The following is a 20,009-nucleotide window of genomic DNA, read 5'->3' as shown; positions in this document are numbered from 1 at the left end:
GTATTAGGATGGCATACAAAGCTCCCAACCTTCTTACTTTTTCTCTTAAAGGGTTCCAAATTGGTGACGAATATTAGGCTGTGCAGTAGAGGTTGACGTGTTGCTCCACTGGTACTTGGGCCTTCTCATGAAGCAGAAGGAGCCTCTCTCAATATCCTTAAATCTTCCCTTCTAAAGTTGACCGGATTCTTAGTCTGCAAGTCCTTCCGCATACTTGCAGTTCCACACCAGTATCTTTATTGGGGTCTCCTCTTGAAAGCAGTCTTGCATATCCAGCAAGTAACAAACCTAAGCGGAGTTCAAGTTGTGAATTCTGCTGGTCAGAGTGTTTACACAAGGTATGCAGAGCGGCCTAGATATACAATACCTCCAATTAAATGCATTAGAAATAAAAGAGCTTATTTACAAACCCCTTGCGACACTTTTGTGTCACTTTCAACATGAGAAAAGTAACACATAATAAGCCCTAAAAAATATTGTCCTGCATAATGACTTAATCTCTCACCTAATTCTGTCTCATCTGTGAATCATTATAAAGACCTTTAATGTTGTGGTAGGAATTGATAATTTAGGATGATCATGATGTTATAGGCCCTTTTTGCAGCAAGCTAATGCGCAGAACTTAGCTTTTACCATGTTTGGACAGTTTCTTAATGTGCAATCTGATCAAATCCAACTCCAGGACTGAAATCCAGATTTATGGTAGTGGGCATTATTGTAAAGCCAGCCTTTCTAACCTTGACTGGTGGAATATGAATGTACCTCTGCAAGAACAAGCCAAACTGAGGGCCTCATTTACTAGAGTCCTGCACTGCCAGAGCATCACTTTTTATGACACTCCGGTGGTGCTAGCCTCGCCAACATATCCATGTGGTGACACAAGCCACCCTGAATGGCTTTGCATGGCCTCATAGACATAGCGTAAAGCATTGCCTTGCCTTACTCTGTGTCAAGGAGGCATTCCATGGGTGCTGTGGTGGGGTTCCCCACGCAACACCCATGGGTTTTGACACACTCCCAGATTTACGAGGATCTGGTCAAAACTGGGCGCCTGCCCAGGGGAGGGGTAACAAGGAGAAATAACTTTCTTTCCCCTTGATTTTTCCTCTTTCTATGTGTACTGCATTCTGCAACACACATAGAAAAAGGAAAACGCCTCCATTTATTGTTTTTGTGCAGGAAGGTGATCAACACAGACACCCTTGTACCGTGGTGAAATGGTGCCTGCGTTGGCACTGGGCACCAATTTGTGCCCTGGGGCAGGCAGAAAGAACAGGAATGTGCTGTATTTCATTAAAACAAGGATTTCCTGCCCTTTTTCTTTTGACGCAGGGCGCCGTTGCAAGAAGCCTTGAGGCGCTACCCTGCGCCAAAAAGTTGTAATGAGGCCTAAATTGTCTTGTAGCGGAATGTAAAAGAAATATGTTGACCATGAGGACGTTCTTTTTCAAGATTGCCCTTTAACTCAAAATGTATCTTTGACAAACGCGCCCTTTTCTTCGTTTCATTTCTTTCCTTCGTGCACCTGCAATGTGTCTATTATCAATTATTACTATTTGGAAGACAAAAACCTGCAGTTCTGCAAGAAAAAGAGAGCAGTTATGTCAAGAGACTGGTGCATTTAACTGAAAATAGTTTTAAAATTAAATGTCTACATACTGGAAAGCAGACAGATTGTATCTTGTTTAAAAGGTTTTCATCTAAGGAGTGCAAAACCTCTATTGGCAGAGATAACCCAGTCTGAGTTACAGTTTTCAGACACACACAGATGTTAGGATAAGGGAGCATAAATGGAAATTAAAGAGAAGCAAATTCAAAACAGATGTCAAGAAGCAATTTTTTCATGCAGAGGCTCAGAACTGCGTTGAACGGCCCACCAAGCAAGGTTGTTAAGGCAAATGCACTGGGGATGTCGAAGGAATGATCAGATGGCAGCGCGAGGGAATAGGGTTGTAAAAAAGGAAATGAAAATGCATGAGTTGAATGCCCCCCATTTAATCCCTAGCAATGGCCTTGTTTTCATGCCATGAATGTTTACTCTGTTTGGCAAATGCGCAGTATTTTAGCTTCATATTTGTTGAATTTCGGAAGGTCTTCAAAATGAAATAACTTATCAGAAATATCCAATGAACAAACACGAATATGAGTTCATTTGCATAAAACGCATAGGAAGAAAATAAGTACTTCCAAGATAAATGACTTGCGAGGCAAATCTATTCAAATAATCAAACAGCGCGCAATGTTTTCCTTTTGTCTAATAGTGAGCCATCCGATGGGATGATGAGCATATGCTACAGCTCCCCATACTGAGCTGCAGGCAGTAAATAAGAAATTACACTCTCCCTCTGTTCTGTGATGTTGGTGGTTAAGCAGACAGATGTGCGAGCATCTCTCAGTGGCACTAATGTTATTCTGGGAGCAACTGGTCCTTAAATGGCACCAGCTATTGAAAATCAGCATGTCCATTACCAGTGTGCAAGGATGCTGCTTTGCCAAGGCAACAGTGAAGAATCTGTCGCATCCTTCCAAATGGTTTGCCTGCTTGTGTTTGGCAAGGAACTTAGGGGCATATTATCAAGAACGGCGATAAAATTATCGCCGCTTTCGAGGCAGGAAACTGCCGCTAAAGCGACGATAATGGGCTTGATAATATGTCCTTGTGAATTCCCATAGTGGTCCAGGTTCTGGTGTTAACCTGGGCTTCTATGGGAATTCACAAGGGCATAATATCAAGCCCATTATCGCCGCTTTAGCGGCTGTTTCCTACCGCTAAAGCAGCGATAATTTTATCGCCGTTCTTGATAATATGCCCCCTAGGGACTACTTTAGAGTTGGGCGGTATTATAAAATATTTCATTTTCTGGAGGAAGTGGTAAATACCGAGATGCGTCCCCAGCTGGATTTTAAATTGGAGACTTTTTGGGAGGAGACAATTCTACGTGCTAACTCTCCTATGGATTTACCGTTAAATCCAGAAAGTTGGGTTTTAGACGTTGCCATCCAACTATAAATCAGGCACATAATTTTCTTAACCCCTTCACTGCGGCGGCTATTCCGCCGCAGTGCTAAGGGGGCGGGGCAGCAGCGCGGCGCTCCCATGCTCGTGAGGGAACGGTTCCGTCACGGCCCCGCCCGCCCAATAGAACGCTCAGCGCAGGCGCGGAATTCGTGCCGCGCAGGCGCGGTGAGCGGGCCGCGACGCAACCGTTCCGTCACAAGCACAGCTCACCCGAGGCTTGTGACGGAACTGTTCCGTCACAAGCATACAAGGGGTTAATAACCAACAGGTTCAAATTATTTTAAACCTCTTCGAAAGATATTTTAATACAACCACAGATTCCTATCAAAGGTGTGAAAATTTACACAGTAGTGTAAGGAATGGTGACCCTGGAAGAAGGCTGTGGATAATGTACATTGTGAGATTAACCTGAGTAAACGGTGTATTTGAAATGTTTGTATCACGCAGTGAATGGGGCATTCTAATTTGTAAGCATTGCAGCTTTGCTCACATACAACATAATAACGCCACATTTAAGATACAATAAGTCTAAATTGAGGAAGGGCACTATTTATGACTTTTCTAGAAATCCAAATACACCTGCTAGTTTTTTTTTAATTTTTTTTTTATTTTATTGAAACTATTCAAAAACAAATTAACAACATTCACAAGGCATGAGTAAATTGAAGCATGATCATGGGTCGATGTAGGCGGAGCTCCAGCGATACAGTATACATAATGCATCAAATACTCGCAGGGGGGGAGGAGGCAGCGAGAAAACAATCAAGGTACAGTCACGATAATAATTGGAATGTCATTTAGGGGGACAAGGAAATGTCGGGAGATGAATCATGTGGGGGAGTACATATGTTCCCACGATACGCGTTCCACTGTGACCAGATCCTGCCCCATTTCCTAGGCCTGCCCCGTGTCAAATACACAGTTTTCTCCCTAAACATGCACCAATCCATGTTCTCCTTCCATTGTAATACAGTAGGTGGCCTGTGGGAGCCCCAGAGCTGTGCAATATCCCTCTTCGCAATCATATTACCAAGGGTCGCCCAAGTGACCTGTGCAGCGTTGTAATCGTTAGGCTCCCAGACATTCAAAAGACAACGCCTGGCTTCGGGCAGCATCGATACACCAGTGACTCTTGCCATCACCACATGCACTCGGGATCAAAACTCAACCACCTCCGGACATTCCCATAGAATGTGGAGGAAGGTGCCAGTCATACCGCAGCCACGCTTACACAACCCATCTAGAGAATAACCCATGCGAATCAGACTCGGACCAGTAAATTACACACGATGGAGGATCTTAAGTTGAACAAATCTAAGGCGAGCAGGTATGGCAACTTCCTTAGGCGAGGACAGAGCAGATTGCCCGTCCTCATCATCTAATTCCAGTCCGTCAGCAGTCCACAGAGCCCTGAGGCGCACAAGCAGGTCAGCTCTATTATTGATCAGCTTCTTATAGATCAGTGAAATTGTGCTGTCGGGCACATGGCCATCTAGGATACGGTCCTCAAGAGGGGAGGACTCAGGAATATCGGTACCCGCAGCAAAAACTGACAATAGGGCATGGCGGACCTGAGCATACCTAAAGAATTCTGTGTCGCCGAGCTCGTATTCCGCTTTTAGCCCCTCGAAGGACTTAACGTTACCTTTGGACCAGAGATCACCCACTTTGCTTATACCAATCATATCCCATTTATCAAAGCCTTTCGTTCTCCACAAATTACCCAAACATTCAGAATCATACAAAGGGGTTGCGCCGGTAAGTCTATCACGCCACCCCAATGCCGTATTCGCGTCCCGCCACACCCGTACAGCAATTTTAGTGGGACCGGTCAGTGTTCTATACAGCCCCCTGGAATATAGCGCCCTATTGAAATTCCCGCCTGGGAGAAGATATTTGTCCATTGCAAAAGCCAGAGTAGGACCGGGAGCGTAAGTCGCGTGGTTGACCGCACTCAACTGAGAAGCCCAATAGTGGTGCCTGATGTCCGGGAGGGCAATGTCACCGTCATACCACGGAAGCGTGAGTTTGGAAAAAGCAATGCGCGCACGCCCGTCCTAGACCAGTCGCCTCTGTAAACTCTCCACTTCACGAAAATAACCCGAAGGGACTGGGTCAAATGAGTTCAGATGTGCGTACAAAAATCTAGGCAACGACATCATTTTGAAAAGAGCCGCACGACCAAGCGGTGACAGTGGCAACCCACGCCAGCGTGCAACATCCAGCTTCAGCCGTTAAAGAGGGGGTAGCAGATTACGCTCGTAGCGTACAGAGGGGTTCAAGGAGACATAAGTCCCTAAGTACTTAAAGCCAGTCTCAGATACTTGAATTGGAAATCTACGAGGCAGTGGAGGGAGATCACCCGCCAAAACATAGACACAGGATTTAGTCCAATTAATAATGAGACCCGAGGTCTTCCCAAAAGAGGTCAAAACGTCAAAAAGTGCATTCAGGTACTTCCGAGGGGAGGTGAGGTAGAGAAGGATATCATCTGCGTATAACGAGATACGATCCTCGAAATCGGGAGTCCACCGAATGCACTTCATGGAAGGCTCCCAACGGAGCCATTCCGCCAGTGGTTCTAAAGCGAGGGCAAAAAGCAGCGGAGACAGCGGACAACCCTGTCGAGTGCCGCGTCCAAGTGTAAAAACACCGGACACCTTTCCGTTAAGCACCACCTGAGCCAAGGGCCTCTCATACAGAAGTTTCACCCAGGCGATAAACACCGGGCCAAATCCAAATTTTGAGAGAGTAGCCCAAAGATAAGGCCACTCGATAGTATCGAAAGCCATAGTAGCATCAAGGGAAGCCAAAATGGCCGATTCAGTGAGCGTCCCAGCCCTCGCAAGAACTCCGTGGAGTCTCCGAAGATTAAGGGCGGTGTTTCGGTGTGGGATAAAACCTGACTAATCCGGATGAATCAAGTCCCCGATCACCCTAATCAAACGATTAGCCAACAACTTAGCTAGAATTTTAGGTTCAGCATTAAGGACCGAAATAGGTCTGTACGAGGCACAATGATCACGAGGCTTACCCTCCTTATGGATAACTACAATAGTGGCGAGACGCTGATCGGCGGGAAGGGAACCAGAATCCAAGGCCTCAAGGAACATTTCCCTTAAGTAGGGCGCCATTTTGTCGGGTCGCAGCTTATACAGTTCAATGGGTAGGCCATTGGGGCCCATTCCCTTGCCAGAACGAAGGGAACGTGTGGCAACCGCGACTTCGTCCACCATAAGAGGAGCCTCCATGAGGTCTCTATCGGCGTCAGAAAGGCAGGGCAATGCAATATCCCATAACATCAAGCGAGAGTCCTCCTCATCTCTATCATAAACCGAGGCATATACAGTTTCGAAGTGGTCCACAAAACACTGAACGATCCCAACTGGGTCAGTGACGCACTCACCATCAGGCCTCTCAATCACCGGAACAACACGGTTCACTCTCTCCTTCTAGTCCAACCACGCAAGCAATTTACCAGCCTTATCCCCCACATCATACAGCCTGCCCTGTTGCTCTCTACTCATCACTTTCGCCGCATCAGTAACGAGAGCTCTGTAATCGGCTTGTTTCAAGCTGAGTGAGTGCAGCTTTGCGCGAGTCACCCCTGATTCGAGACCAGTCTCAAGTGCAGTTATTTTGGTTTCCAAGCATACAAGTTCCACATTGTTAGCCTTCTTTGCAGCAGTAATCAGCGACAGCGAGTGCCCACGAAGAACCGTCTTAAAAGCTTCCCACAATGAAACAGAAGAAGAAACAGATCCCACATTTTCATTAAAGTAATGGTCAATAGCTTTAACAAGTTCAGAACGGGTTTTGGGATTGCGGAAATACCAGGGATTAATAGGGGCAACTCTACCCTCACTGCCCACCCCGACCTCAAAACAAAGCCACAAAGGGGAATAATCAGAAATACCCCTGGGGAGATGGCAAACCTCTCTAATAGAGGAGGACTGTGCCGATAGCATTAAAAAATAATCTAGCCTGGAGAGACTGCCATGGGCCCCCGCATGGAAGGTGTATTGTAACTGTGTAGGATGCATCAACCTCCAACTATCTATCAGCCCAAAAGTGTCAAGCAAGTCACTCAGCCACATATGGGACCTAGCCAAATCCCTCGGGGGACAACGATCAGAAATGCCAGAGACCACAGAATTAAAATCCCCACCAGGAATCAGGAGGCCCTCAGGAAGCCCTAATATAACTCTGCCAAGATCAGCATAAGTTGAGGCCTGTAGGCCCGGAGGAATATATACCGAGAGAATGGACAATGTCTTCCCCTCCCACTTACCAGTGAGCGCAGCATAGCACCCCCTGTCGTCAAGCGTCACTTCATCAATTTCAAAAGGGAGATAAGACCGGATAAGGATGCCCGCCCCCCTGGAGCCAGAAGTAAACCCAGAGTGAGCAACCAGCCGGTACCCACGCCTATTCATGGCCTGACACATGTTACCTATTAGATGCGTTTCCTGCAGAAGGACGATATCAGGGGAACGGCGTCTAAGGAACTGTAACACAACCTTTAACCTGTCTCCAAGCCCATTGACATTCCAGGATAGCAGTCTCAACTCGCCATCCCCCATCCCCAAGATGAAGGCTGAGCCCGCCCCACATAAGACCCAAGGACCAGAGAAGATGGAAAGAACAATGCGATGCCTTGTGAAAAGAAAAAGTCACACACACACCCTCCCACCACTCCCCAACATGAATCCGTTACAACACCCCCCACCCTGCACCCCTGCATACGACTCATGAGCCACCCCAACTTGCAGTGTGCCTGTCGCCCCATATGAAAACTAATCTACACAAAGAACCCAGGAGGAGGAAGAGTCCCCATTCACCCCCCACCACCCTCGGGCCAGCCTATAAAAAGAACAAGAGAACCAGTGTCCAGACTCAGCTGAGATAGTTGGAAAGTTCAGACGTCAGGACCCACAATGTCACTCTCACTCCAGCGCACCACCGTCGGCACCGCCAGGGTGCCCGGATCGATCGTCTCTCTTGGGCAAAGAATCAAGCCAGTCACTGACACTGTCCGGGCGATCAAAGAAAAACGTTTGTTCCTCATACTCGATCCGAAGTCTGGTCGGAAACAACATGGCATACTTGAGGCCCAAGTCCCGCAACCGTCTCTTCACTCCCTGAAACCCCAGCCTCTGCCTCTGAACGAGCGGGGTAAAGTCGGGATAGAAGGTCACGGTGGTATTTTCAAACTTCACAGGGCCTTTGTCCCGAGAGGCTTAAGGGATAGCGTCCCTATCCCTAAAGTGGAATAGTCTCACGATAATGGGTCTCGGGGGGGCACCCGGTTTCGCCTTTCCACCTGGGACTCGATGTGCTCGTTCAACAGCAAAGAATTTGCTAAGTCCGGCGGGAGCGAGATAGTTCGTGACCAGATCTTCCACTAGCAGGTCGGTTGCAAGGGTCTCAGGACTTTCAGGGACATCGATAAGGCGTACATTGTTGCGACGGGCCCTATTTTCATAATCCTCGAGACGACGGGCCATCATGTCATGATAAGAACGCAGATTACCGATCTCGGTCTGAGCGTCCGTGACATCCGCAGTAAGACTGGAGGTTTTCAAATCCAACGCCTTTACCCTCTCATTAGTCTTCGCCAAGTCCGCTCTAATCAGCATAACATCAACGGCCACCGTGTCGATCTTAGAGGCAAGGGCCTCATATTGCTGTCCCATGAAGGCCTTCATACTGGTGATGGCACTCATGACGTCTTGCAACGATACTTCTGAGGTCACAGCAGAATCGGCCTTAGGGTCGTCAGGAGTGCGGCCAGCGCGGCTGGGGGACCCCTTTAAATGGGAATAATGGTCCATAATATTCGTCTGGGTCTGTCCCCCACGGAGGGGTGTCTTGGTCTGTCGTTTCTCAGGATCAGGTCTGGTGGCCATATTGGAAAAGGGACCCGGGAGGGGCCCGCGCGACCTGGTGAAAATGGCCGGGTGTAGAGTGGCCAAGAAGACAGCGAAACTGGACCAAAGTCGCGTAGGTGCCAATAAAGCTGGAGACGAGGCACTCAACAGGGACAGCAGACAGCAGTGTAGTAACAGCAGGCCAGAAAAAAGGTCGATACGAGCAGCGCGTCAGGCTATCTGAGCCGGGAGTAGAAACGAAACTGAAAGTTAGGCTGACGCCGACTGGGGGAAAACCCCTTCGGCCGTTGTTGTTAAACTACTCCTCGGCCAGCCAAACAACGGAGCCCCCGGTTCATCTTGGGGCAGGCCGCAAAAGTTCGAGACGATGTAAAAGTGGATCCCAACGTCCGAATTCAGTTCTTCAAAGAATGTCGAGATCAGCAAGATTCTGCCAACAAAAGCCCATCTTCAGAATAAGAATGTAGTCAGGATATTTGCGAAGGGCGGCGCGGGTCCGGGGAGCTCTGTGCTCACACGACCATCTTGGATGTCCGCGAAGCTCCTCCTCTCACACCTGCTAGTTTTAAGTAAAGGCAGCACACATCCAATAAACTTAGGACACAAAGAGTGTCTGCACATTAAGGAATATGATTTTGCAAGGTGTAGACAGCTGTCCATATCAAAAATAAATTGCTGTATATATCAATATATGTTACTTTTCCATACCCTTGTCTTGCACCTGGGCACAAATCTTCCTAAATAGAGAAAATGCTTTGGAGAGGACATTCTTGCCACGCTATTGACTCAGATGATGGAATGTTGGAGAAACAAAGGTAATAGCCATGCTCAATTCAGGATCAATATGTCCACATGCAGTGCTGTGCTGTGTTGTGTGAAAGGGAGACATCAGAAATGTGCCATATTTACAAAGATATAGAGACTTTCTGCTGCCTCCTTGCCGTGGGGCACTGTGGGCTGCCTAGTGCAAGTACAGACACCCTTGCATCATCGTGCAAGCATGCCTGCATTAGGATTGTTATTGCACCAGAAGGGATATCTTCCTACATAAAAACAACCCTTGAAGGCATTTAATTATTTCTATTTGTGATGTGAAATGCATCAAACATTGAAAAAGGAGGTTACGAGGAGAAATAAAGGTATTTCTCCATGTTGTTCCTGGGTCTGAGAGGCATACCATTGTGATACATTCCCATGTTTACAACTTTTTGTAAATCATGGAATATGCCAAAATCCATGGATGGATAAGTTAGAAGGCCTACACTCCACCCATGGAATGCTTCCCTGCCGCAAGGTAACACAACGCAGCGAAATACGCTGCCTTATGTTACCTTGGATTTGCTAAATTACAAAGAGTCACACACGGTGGCTTAGTAAATCCCAGTTAAGGGCCCTGTGTTGCCTTGCAGACATAACTGCAGTGCAAGCCCTTTGTAAATCTCGTCCTCTATGTATATGATTCAATCAGTGCTTAATTTGAGGCTGGCGTTTGCCAGTGCTCTCACCAGCACTTAATTCTTAACACTAGAACCTTTTAATGCCAATCTACCACATAGTGTCACTATCTGCCTATTTTCAGGCCTTTCAGCAAATAGATTTATCAATTTACTATACACTAAAACAATGATAGCAGTAGTGCCCTCTTAAGTAATACCTTTAGCGCTGCCATTTATATTTTAAAAAATTAAACGTTAGCTTCTACATATTCAAAGAAATCAAATCTTCTGGCACCAATTTGGGTCGTACATTAAAACTAGAAGTGAAGAATGAAGACAGGGATGATATGGTTCCCTATCAACTTGGAAACTTCGAAGAGGATTATAGTAAATTAGGACAAGGTAAGTTTCAAGAGAGAAACGTCCTCTGTTAAGTACACTTGTGGCTGTGTCCCAGTGCAGTGGAAATAGTTGCTCTGTGCAGTGTGTTAAACCAATCTAGTTAGCCTTTGGATATATTCTTTGATATTGCTGAGCCTCTCAGGAAATCCAACAACAGGGTGGTCATCACCAACAGCCCATGCCACCGAGTTCACTCCATCTCAATACAAGTGACCTGGTCATTATTCTGCTACTAAATGCAACAGAATCCATAGAATCACGTGCCTAAATGAAACAAATAAAAGTGTAAAGCCTATTGATAGATCCCTGCCAAGCACCATATATACAAAAATGCATTAGTAACCTTATCCCAGGTATTACTGATCTGCTCAATAGTTCATTTCAAAGGGTGTGGGTTGCAGACCCATTTAAGTATGACCCAGACAACCCAGCTCCAAGTCCATCTCCTACCTACCTTGCCTGAGCAGTATTTTGGAAAGATAGGGGTAGATGTATCAAGCCTTTTCTGATTCGCAGAGGCCGAAATTCTGCACATTTCGGCCTTTGCGAATTGCAAAAAGGCCATTTTGCATTTCTGGGAATGTATTAAATAATCGCAAAATAAGGAATCGCAATAATTTGCGATTCCTTATTTTTCTTAAGCATTTAAGGAATCGCAAATTTTGCGATTCCTTAAATGCGATGTATGTGGGGTTCTGAAATTGCGAATTTTTTTTAAGAAATCGCAAATTACCACCAACTTGTAGTTGGTGGTAATTTGCGATTTCATTTAAAAATGCCCTATTTGGCATTTGTGAAGGTGGCATGTGAAGCGGATACACGCCTATAGGGCATGTATGTGCACCATATGCACACACATGTACATTTCAGGGGTGCAGCAGGGAGTCTTTGAGACACCCCTGCACCCTTGAAATTATTTTCAATTTGCGAATACGCAAAATGTGATTCGCAAATTGAGAAATATTTCGCAATCATTCCTATGGGCCTCCTGGCCCATAGGAATGCATGGGAAATTATTCCTTATTTGCGAATTCGCAAAGTGCGAATTCGCCAATAAGGTAGACTAAGAAATCGCTAAAAAATAGCGATCTTTTACAAACATTCCATTTTGCGATTTCTAAATAGCGATTCCTTAAAAATCGCTATTAAGAAATCGCAAAATGGAATTTTGATACATCTACCCCATAATTCACAAACCAGTTCTAGGAGTATGTGGAATCAAGTACATCTATGACTATCAACTATGGTTGAGGCAGCAGAAGGAGCTGAACCAACAATTAAATCCTAAGAGATAACCTCATCACTTCTATGAATGAGAGTCACTTTTCAACAGCACTAGCCCTCACTGATATGATTGCAGTATATAGACAACCATCATTTTTAGGTACCGGCATGACAGTATTACTATGTAGGGCAACACTTTGAGCCAGATAAAATGTATGTCTCCCATTAGATTCATAATGAACAGTACCTAATCCAGCATGACGAGGATAATTTGCTATCTGCAGCAGAGATACTCCTGCATCATTTGTATTTAACATTGACATATGACACTGTAGCCAAGCTATAGACCAGTATTGTCTGTTTTGCAGAAAAGAGAGTTACTTGCTCCTGATAGATTCCAAAATAAAAGCCTTCATAATTGATGACTCCCAAAGCCACACCATGCTGTTTGCAGGGCAACACTCACTGTGCACAGATACTTGTTTTTTTATGTCATGCAGAATTGGAGCGTTATGATCAACAGGGTCGACCCAAAATAAGTCACTGGGACCTGGGTATAAAGTTATATATAAAACGAGGGGTCCCAGACTGGGAGAGATAGAAGAGTCAAAATAGAATTGTAAGAATCAAAAGAAACAAGTACAGTGTTTTAATTCACAAAGTACTCAGCCATGTTATTAGTTATACATTTGCATATAAAAAACTCATCAAATTTCAAATTAAAATTGTGCCCAATAGAAGGAGGAAAAAGGGGGGGGTATGTGCGGTGAAGGGGTTTGTGTAGGATAAGAAAGAAGATTCTTCACTTAAGTGCAAGTCAGAAAATTACATTATTCACAAATACATTATTACAATGGCTTTCAAAAGAAGCCAAACAAACATGCCGCAATGGGTCAAATAATTCCTATAACCAGGCTTCAGTAAAGCTGTAACAATCTTGCTAGGGGTAGAAGCTGGTCCCACGGGGGTTAGATAGTCTATGTTTCGACCCTTTTACGTGTAGGGTATTTTTCCCTTACAGAGCGGGTCTTCTTCAGGACAGGAGAGGAAGATTGGGCTGGTTTGCTTACAAAAGAGCCGATCACTGCGCCAGAATGTTTAATCCTGTGATAGCGGGTCACACGCCATGGTATCACCGGGGGCTGCCAACTCCAAGAACGCCGGGGCAGTCCGGCCGTTTCATCGTAAAATGAATCCCGTACCCAGAAAATCTGGTTTTACAATGGACCGTAAATAGTGTTGGCTCGTTAATATTCTCCCAATTGGTAGATGTGCCTCGTATCATTCAGCCGGCGGCTGATCAATCTGGACCGCGGGACAGAGCAGGTGAACACGGATGAATCACGATGTCCCTTCTTGTGGCAGAATTAGAGAGCACAATTTCAAGCAGGAGGGTATTCTGGCATTGAGCAGATGTGAGTGTAGACAAAACTAGGGCCTAATGGATCTACTCGAGTAGCCCGGTCTTCAGCTTCTTGCGGAATTCAAAAAGTGAAGGGGAGGCTCTTATGTATAGTAGCAGGTCATGCCAAGCTTTAGAGAGATGTAGGAGAAGGCTGAACCCTCTGATCTGGTTCTACATCTGCATGGGATTCATGGAGTACAAGTTGGAGTCCGAATTAGTGGAGGTGTCTTGAAGGTTTGTGAAAACAGATGAGATTCTGAGGTAAGCTGGGCCAGTGTGACCTCGTGCTGATCATGTGGGGGTATAAAAACAAATATAAAACGAGATGGGTGTTGAAGTTGGGTAAATGAGGTGCGCAGAGTAGTTAGTGAGAATAGACACTCCCCAATTCAAGCAAGGTCTGTCATCAGCAATGGAAGGATTTTTTGTCAATTCAAAGCACTGCAGGACTGTAAAACTTTTTGGTGGACAAAAATAGGAAGGCAAGCCATGGAATCAGAAGCAGGGACTTGAGATAGACAACAAAGCTCTCCAATCATGAACAAGGGGCTGATCAAATCACACTCTAAGTATATGTTGAGTATTTGGAATCATAGGTCTGCCGGCAGACAGCTAAACCTGTGTGTGGACGAAACCCTAACAATGGCCTTCCCTGATGACACTTAAGTCTTAAATCACTTATGAGTGTCCATTCAACCCAACCATATTTTACTGAAAAGATCACACCATAGGAAATCCTTCAGATTCTAAATCGTTCACAGGACAGCTATGCTGTTGTTGAGGGACCAGGCCCCATCTTAGACAAAACAGTAATTATTTGCGAACTATTGTTGATTTCAAAGCTTCTTCATCCAAGTAATAATGCTCTGAAAAGTTGCAAAGTTAAATAAAAAAACAAATACACAAAATATATATTCATGTCACTAACGACTAATATTGTAATTAGCTTTGATGGGATGAATTTAAGAAACATTAACTCATGCTGTATCTCTCAGATTTCTATAGGCATCTTTTGCCAAAGAGCTATGCAGAATATATTGCATTTGGGCTTGAACTGCTTATAAGGGGCATCTAGGGCTACTGTGGGTGATGCTTGAAGTGCGTGGGATATGCAGATGGAAAAGCCACACTTTTAAATAAGGAAAGACCGTTTTCACACTAAATGCTACTACCATCTTATTTTTTCTAGACTTTAAAGATATGGATCATTTCAGGGATATCATGTCATCGTAACACCTCGAAGGATACAGATCTTCAAAGCCTGGAATTATATAGGAACCTGGTAAAAACTGTGAATTGGACACTACTCTTCATTGATTATGTATATGTTACACGTTATACAGGAGAAGATTATGTCTATCTTTACATGAATTAATTTGAGGCACTTCTTCACTGATGTCAAATCAGCTCTCAAGTTTGCAAAACACATCTGCCTCAAAAAACACCTGCCCGCTCTTCCGACCAGGCGGATTCAGAAAATGGACTTAGTGACAACTATTATCAAATGCCGGGGCACACAGCTGCTGATCGCTGCAATGCCTTGCTTGTACTGACGCAATCTGAACCTGTTTGTCCCCTGGCTGGAGATCCGCTCCTGCTACCCTTGTTCCATGGCTCATTGACTTTCATTGGTTTATATACCCCCTGATGCTTGACAACCCGCCCACCCTTGCATGTGTGCAGGGCAGTTTGCCTGCAACTCATGCCCCCAAATGGAGATCTACCATGGGTTAAAATGTTTTTATTTTCTTACTGGTTTATTTGTGAGGCGGTGGGTAGGGCAAACATAACCTAATTGGAAGGTTGGTGTGGGAGGTGGGAGGTGGGAGGTGGGAATGGTAGGGTAGCTATAGAGTTAGAAAATGGGTGTGGTTTAACGCTCAGAAATTAAAACTAACTATTCTAGTATGCACGCAGAACGTTAGGGCACACAAATTGACAGGTCATCTCTGCTGTTGCAGCAGCATTTGTTTTCAGATGACTGACACACAACAGACAGCACCTTATTGGCTTACACACCATGACACTGCAAAGACGACAATTACGTTCTTAACGTGGAACATACGTTGTATAAATGATCACAGGAAGGCGAGGCTGGTTCATGCCTCCCTGATTAGGTACAAGATCGATGTCTGTTTCTTTCAAGACACACACCTACAGACTACCACTGATCCTAAGTTGCATAACAGATACTGGGGGGGATTGCAATCAGCTGCATAATTGAACTATGCACGTGGAACAGCAATCTGATAAGTTGTGGTGTGGCTGGACTACTACTAGCTCATTCATTGACCCTGAAGGCCACTACATCCTACTGAGAGGCACACTGAACACTACCCTGATGACTCTAGTGGTTGTCTACGGGCCCAATGTAGAGAACCCTGCTTTCTTTGAACACATTTGGGCCAAAGTTACACTGCTGGGCGCTGACACGGTTGTGTAGGCGGGAGACTTTAACGCCGTCCTGCAAGATGCTCAGAACCGAATGGGGATCTCCTGACAATGACATCCCAAGGGCATGTACACGATCACTTCTATAGCCCAGGAACTTGGTTTGAGGGATATATGGCCGGCCTGGCACCCTGGGGTGAGGGAGGGGACTTGTATTACTGCGCACCACAACACATGGCCCAGACTCGACTACTGGCTGGTATCCAGTAACAAAGCGTCTTGGACCACGGACATCAAGCACATGCCATGAACCCTGTCCGACCACACCCCTATATTGCTTAACTGGACTATACCAAGCTTGCGTGCATTCAACTGGCGATCACCACCGCATGCCCTGAATGACACAGTGTTTGGGAGGAAGTGTGCGCAGAACTCCTGCACTATTTTGCTACAAATGTGGCTTTGGTGGAATCCCCCTCCACTCTATGGAAGGCCTTTAAGGCTCTCATGTGAGGTACATGTATAGTCAAACAATCTGAAGTAATAAAATTGATCTTCCTTAGCCAAGATAGAGGAAGAAATCCATCAAGCAGAACTCCTCTATTACCAGACCGGCCTGCCGGCTCATTTAGATACCATCCACAAGAAACTTTCAGAATATGATGCAGAAGTGACCTGAGAGACTCGTTTCTTTGGCAAGCATGCCAGAGTCCGCAGATATGAGGAGGGGGACTGCCCAGGCAGAGACCTGGCCAACACTCTTAAGCTGCAGTACACATCTTCCTACATAACGGAACTCTTAGATGATGAAGGCAATGCTATCAGTGGGCAATCCACCACATTGCAGAGATTAAGGGAGTTCTATGAAACCCTCTACGCTGCCACACAAGACGGCCCCAACCTGGAGCTTCAGGCCTACTTGGATTCCATCAAGTTGGTGTGGCTAAGCAACGCACACTATGAATATTTGGATGAACCTTTCACAGAGGAAGACATCTCACAGGCTATAAGAAACATGGCCAGAGATAAAGACCCGGGCCTGGATGGTCTGCCAGAGGCATTCAATAAAACATATGCCAAGGAGCTGGCCCCACACTTACTGGCAGTTTACCAGGAATCACTCGAAAGCGGACAGCTCTCACCTTCACTGCGCAAAGCTGTGATCATAACAATTTTAAAACCAGATCAGCCAGCCAACAAATGTGAATCTTACCGTCCACTTTCTCTCATCAATAATGATGCCAAGATACTCGCTGAATTGATCACCAGTAGATTGCAACCTCTTCTCCCAATCATAGCTAGGACAGACCAGTCCGGATTTATTCCGGGTAGACCCACTACGCATAACCTACGCACCTTTATTTCAATCATCCACCCATTAGACCGGAACTTGCCGGCACTCTCTTCCTTTCTGGATGCAACTAAGGCGTTCGACTCCCTCGAATGGCCATTTCTCTTTACTATTTTGCTCAGAATTGGCTTAGTATAAATTTTCTGAAGTTAATTCAACTTCTCTATACTCGTCCTACTGCTAGGCTTAGGGTTAACAACCTGATGTCAGAGCTGTTCCATATAATGCGCGGTACATGACAGGGGTGCCCCCTCTTGGCCCTGTTATTTGCAATAGCGATGGAACCGCTGGGAGCTAGAATGCATCAACATCACACGGCCAGGGGGTTGGGCCTCTCGGACATGGATTTGGATAATATCAATGTATGCCGACAATAATACTTTGTACATACGCGAACCCGAGACAAACCTATACCCTGTGCTATGGGAGGTTCTCATGTTTGGAGGCATGTCTGGCATACAGGTAAACTGGACCAAATTGATGCTACTGCCCTTGACACAGGACCCAATAGCGCTAGACCAGGACTTCCCACTAGCCTAGGCCAATGGTGCAGTCAAATCCCTGGGGATATGGCTCAGCAGGGAGACACAAGAGATCTGGCGCATGAACTACGGCCAGGTAGTCACATCGCTGGAGAGTAAAATAGCTATCTGGGTTGGCAGAATAGCTATTGTGAAGATGGTGATCCTGTCTAACTTCCTGTACCTCTTTGTCAATATTCCCCTCCCTCTCACGCAGGCATTCTTCAAGCAGCTACACTCTCTCTTAATATCCCATGTCTGGTTGTGTAGACAGGAGGTGCTGACACTGCCACTCGCCCAAGGTGAGCTCGGGGCACTGGACTTGGAGCTTTACGAGTTAAGTGCACAGGCCCAATATATCCATTATTGGACCCATCCCATCCCATTCCAACCACATGTTGCTGTGGAAAGGGACGTCGTCTTCCCTGCCTCATTGCCAGCCGCCACTTACCACGCATATAAAAGATCAAATGAAGAAATAAATACTGTAGAGGCCGTGCGCTGGGTTTGGGAGGGTCGCAAACGACGCGCAAACATTCCATTACTGTTCGCACCGTCAATGCCAATAGCCTATCACCCAGACTTCCCCCTATGCAGGACACTGGCTTTATTCAACGTGCGCTCCGGATGAATCTAGTTACCTTTGGTGACCTCTATGCAGGAAATGTGTTCCTTGCCAGATCACTAAGCTCTGACAGCGCCCAGCCACCTATTCTTGAACGTTTTCTCTACTATCAGCTGAGAGCGGGCTGTTAACAGATCCACACTGCCTTTCCCACTGCACCGCCGCCACTAGCTGCACTTGAGAGTATATTGGCAAACCTGTCGCCTTGGAGACTAATCACACAAATCTATACCTCCATGCAGTTGACCTCGCTGATTACGACACTCAAAGCACTAGAGCAGTGGAGCAACAACCTTGACCCTTCCCCCACTGCGAAAAATTTGGCTTTCTACTGCTCACAGCTTAGGCATCTTTCTCCCAACTACAAGCTGAGGCTTATTCATTTTAATTATATTCACAGGGTGTATCGCACACCAATATAACTCCACAAAACGGGGCTGTGCCCTGACACATAATGCTGGAAATGTGCTGACACACAACCACTTTATCCACATGGTGTGGACCTGCCCAATCATATAACCATTTTGGGACAAGGTATTTGACATTATTGACAAAGTGATGGGTTTTCATTTGTATCGCACTCCCCTAATAGCCCTATTGGGGCAAGTAGCTGACACACCTCCGGGGTGGGCAGTCTATCGGCCATGATGCTACTCCTGGCCAAACGTTGCATTGCGATGCACTGGGGTTCATCCAAGGCACCCAAGGCTGACACCTGGGTACACGGTATCACATATTGCCATGAGATGCTGACGGCATATTGGGAACTAATACCCATGGCTTCAAGGCCCAAGGACATATTGGCCCCATTTGTGACATGGGCTGGGACCTGCGCAGCGACAACAACCTCACAACCCCAAACCTCCATGTCGCCTATCTCTAGACCGTAACTATATCTCTGAGCTCATGGACAGCAGTGTAACACATCTGAATAACTCACCACACCTGGATACTAGGATTGACCCCACCAGGCGACCTGAACTATGAAAAAAACACACACGCACCCTTGAGTTAATCCACTACATGTATGCTGTGAACTTGACTAGGATGTATACTGCCTAAATTTTACAATGTGCACAGATGTCATGCATAGACGCCTGCTGTCGACTGTGATTATACAAGCCTGTTAACATGCTCCTGATTTGCTGTAGCTGTGTGCTCCCCTGTACATGTTTCATATTGCTGTATGATGCAAAATCTGTAAATAAAATATATATTTTTAAAAGATCTGATACGATCCTCAACGAAATAATTAAAAAGATTGAGCTGGTTGGATCACATTTATTTCTTCATGCAGTACTATTTTGTGATAGGCTAGAGAAACGAAGATGTTCAAGTGACTATTGGCATCATTTAGAGTTTGGTGGAGCAGTAGGACTGCTGTAAATGAGTGCTTCTCCCATCCAGTCACATTTGAGGTTCTCCCACTCTATTTAGAGTCAGGAAGCCACTGGAATTCTGGTGCTAGAGCCCCAGTATGCTCCATCTCAGTATGCTCCATCATTTGAAGTCTCTGACCTAGCAGCTCACATGTCCTAGGACTGTCAGGTCAAAATGACTGTCATCCCATCCTATTTAGAGCAGGCTATTGTCACTAGATTTTCCTTTTTGTGTACATTTTACAAAACATGGTTATTGCAGACAGAGAGATTTCAAGGAAATGCCTCTTTTTGCATGTGCACCTCCTCATTTTTGGATTGATTTTGTTGGTTTTTCGACTCTGAGAGTGCACTGAGGCCTGCTA

This window comes from Lissotriton helveticus, chromosome 12 (assembly GCF_964261635.1).
Source record: "Lissotriton helveticus chromosome 12, aLisHel1.1, whole genome shotgun sequence".
NCBI classification, from domain to species: Eukaryota; Metazoa; Chordata; class Amphibia; order Caudata; family Salamandridae; genus Lissotriton; species Lissotriton helveticus.
Note: the sequence above shows the minus strand (reverse complement) of the source record.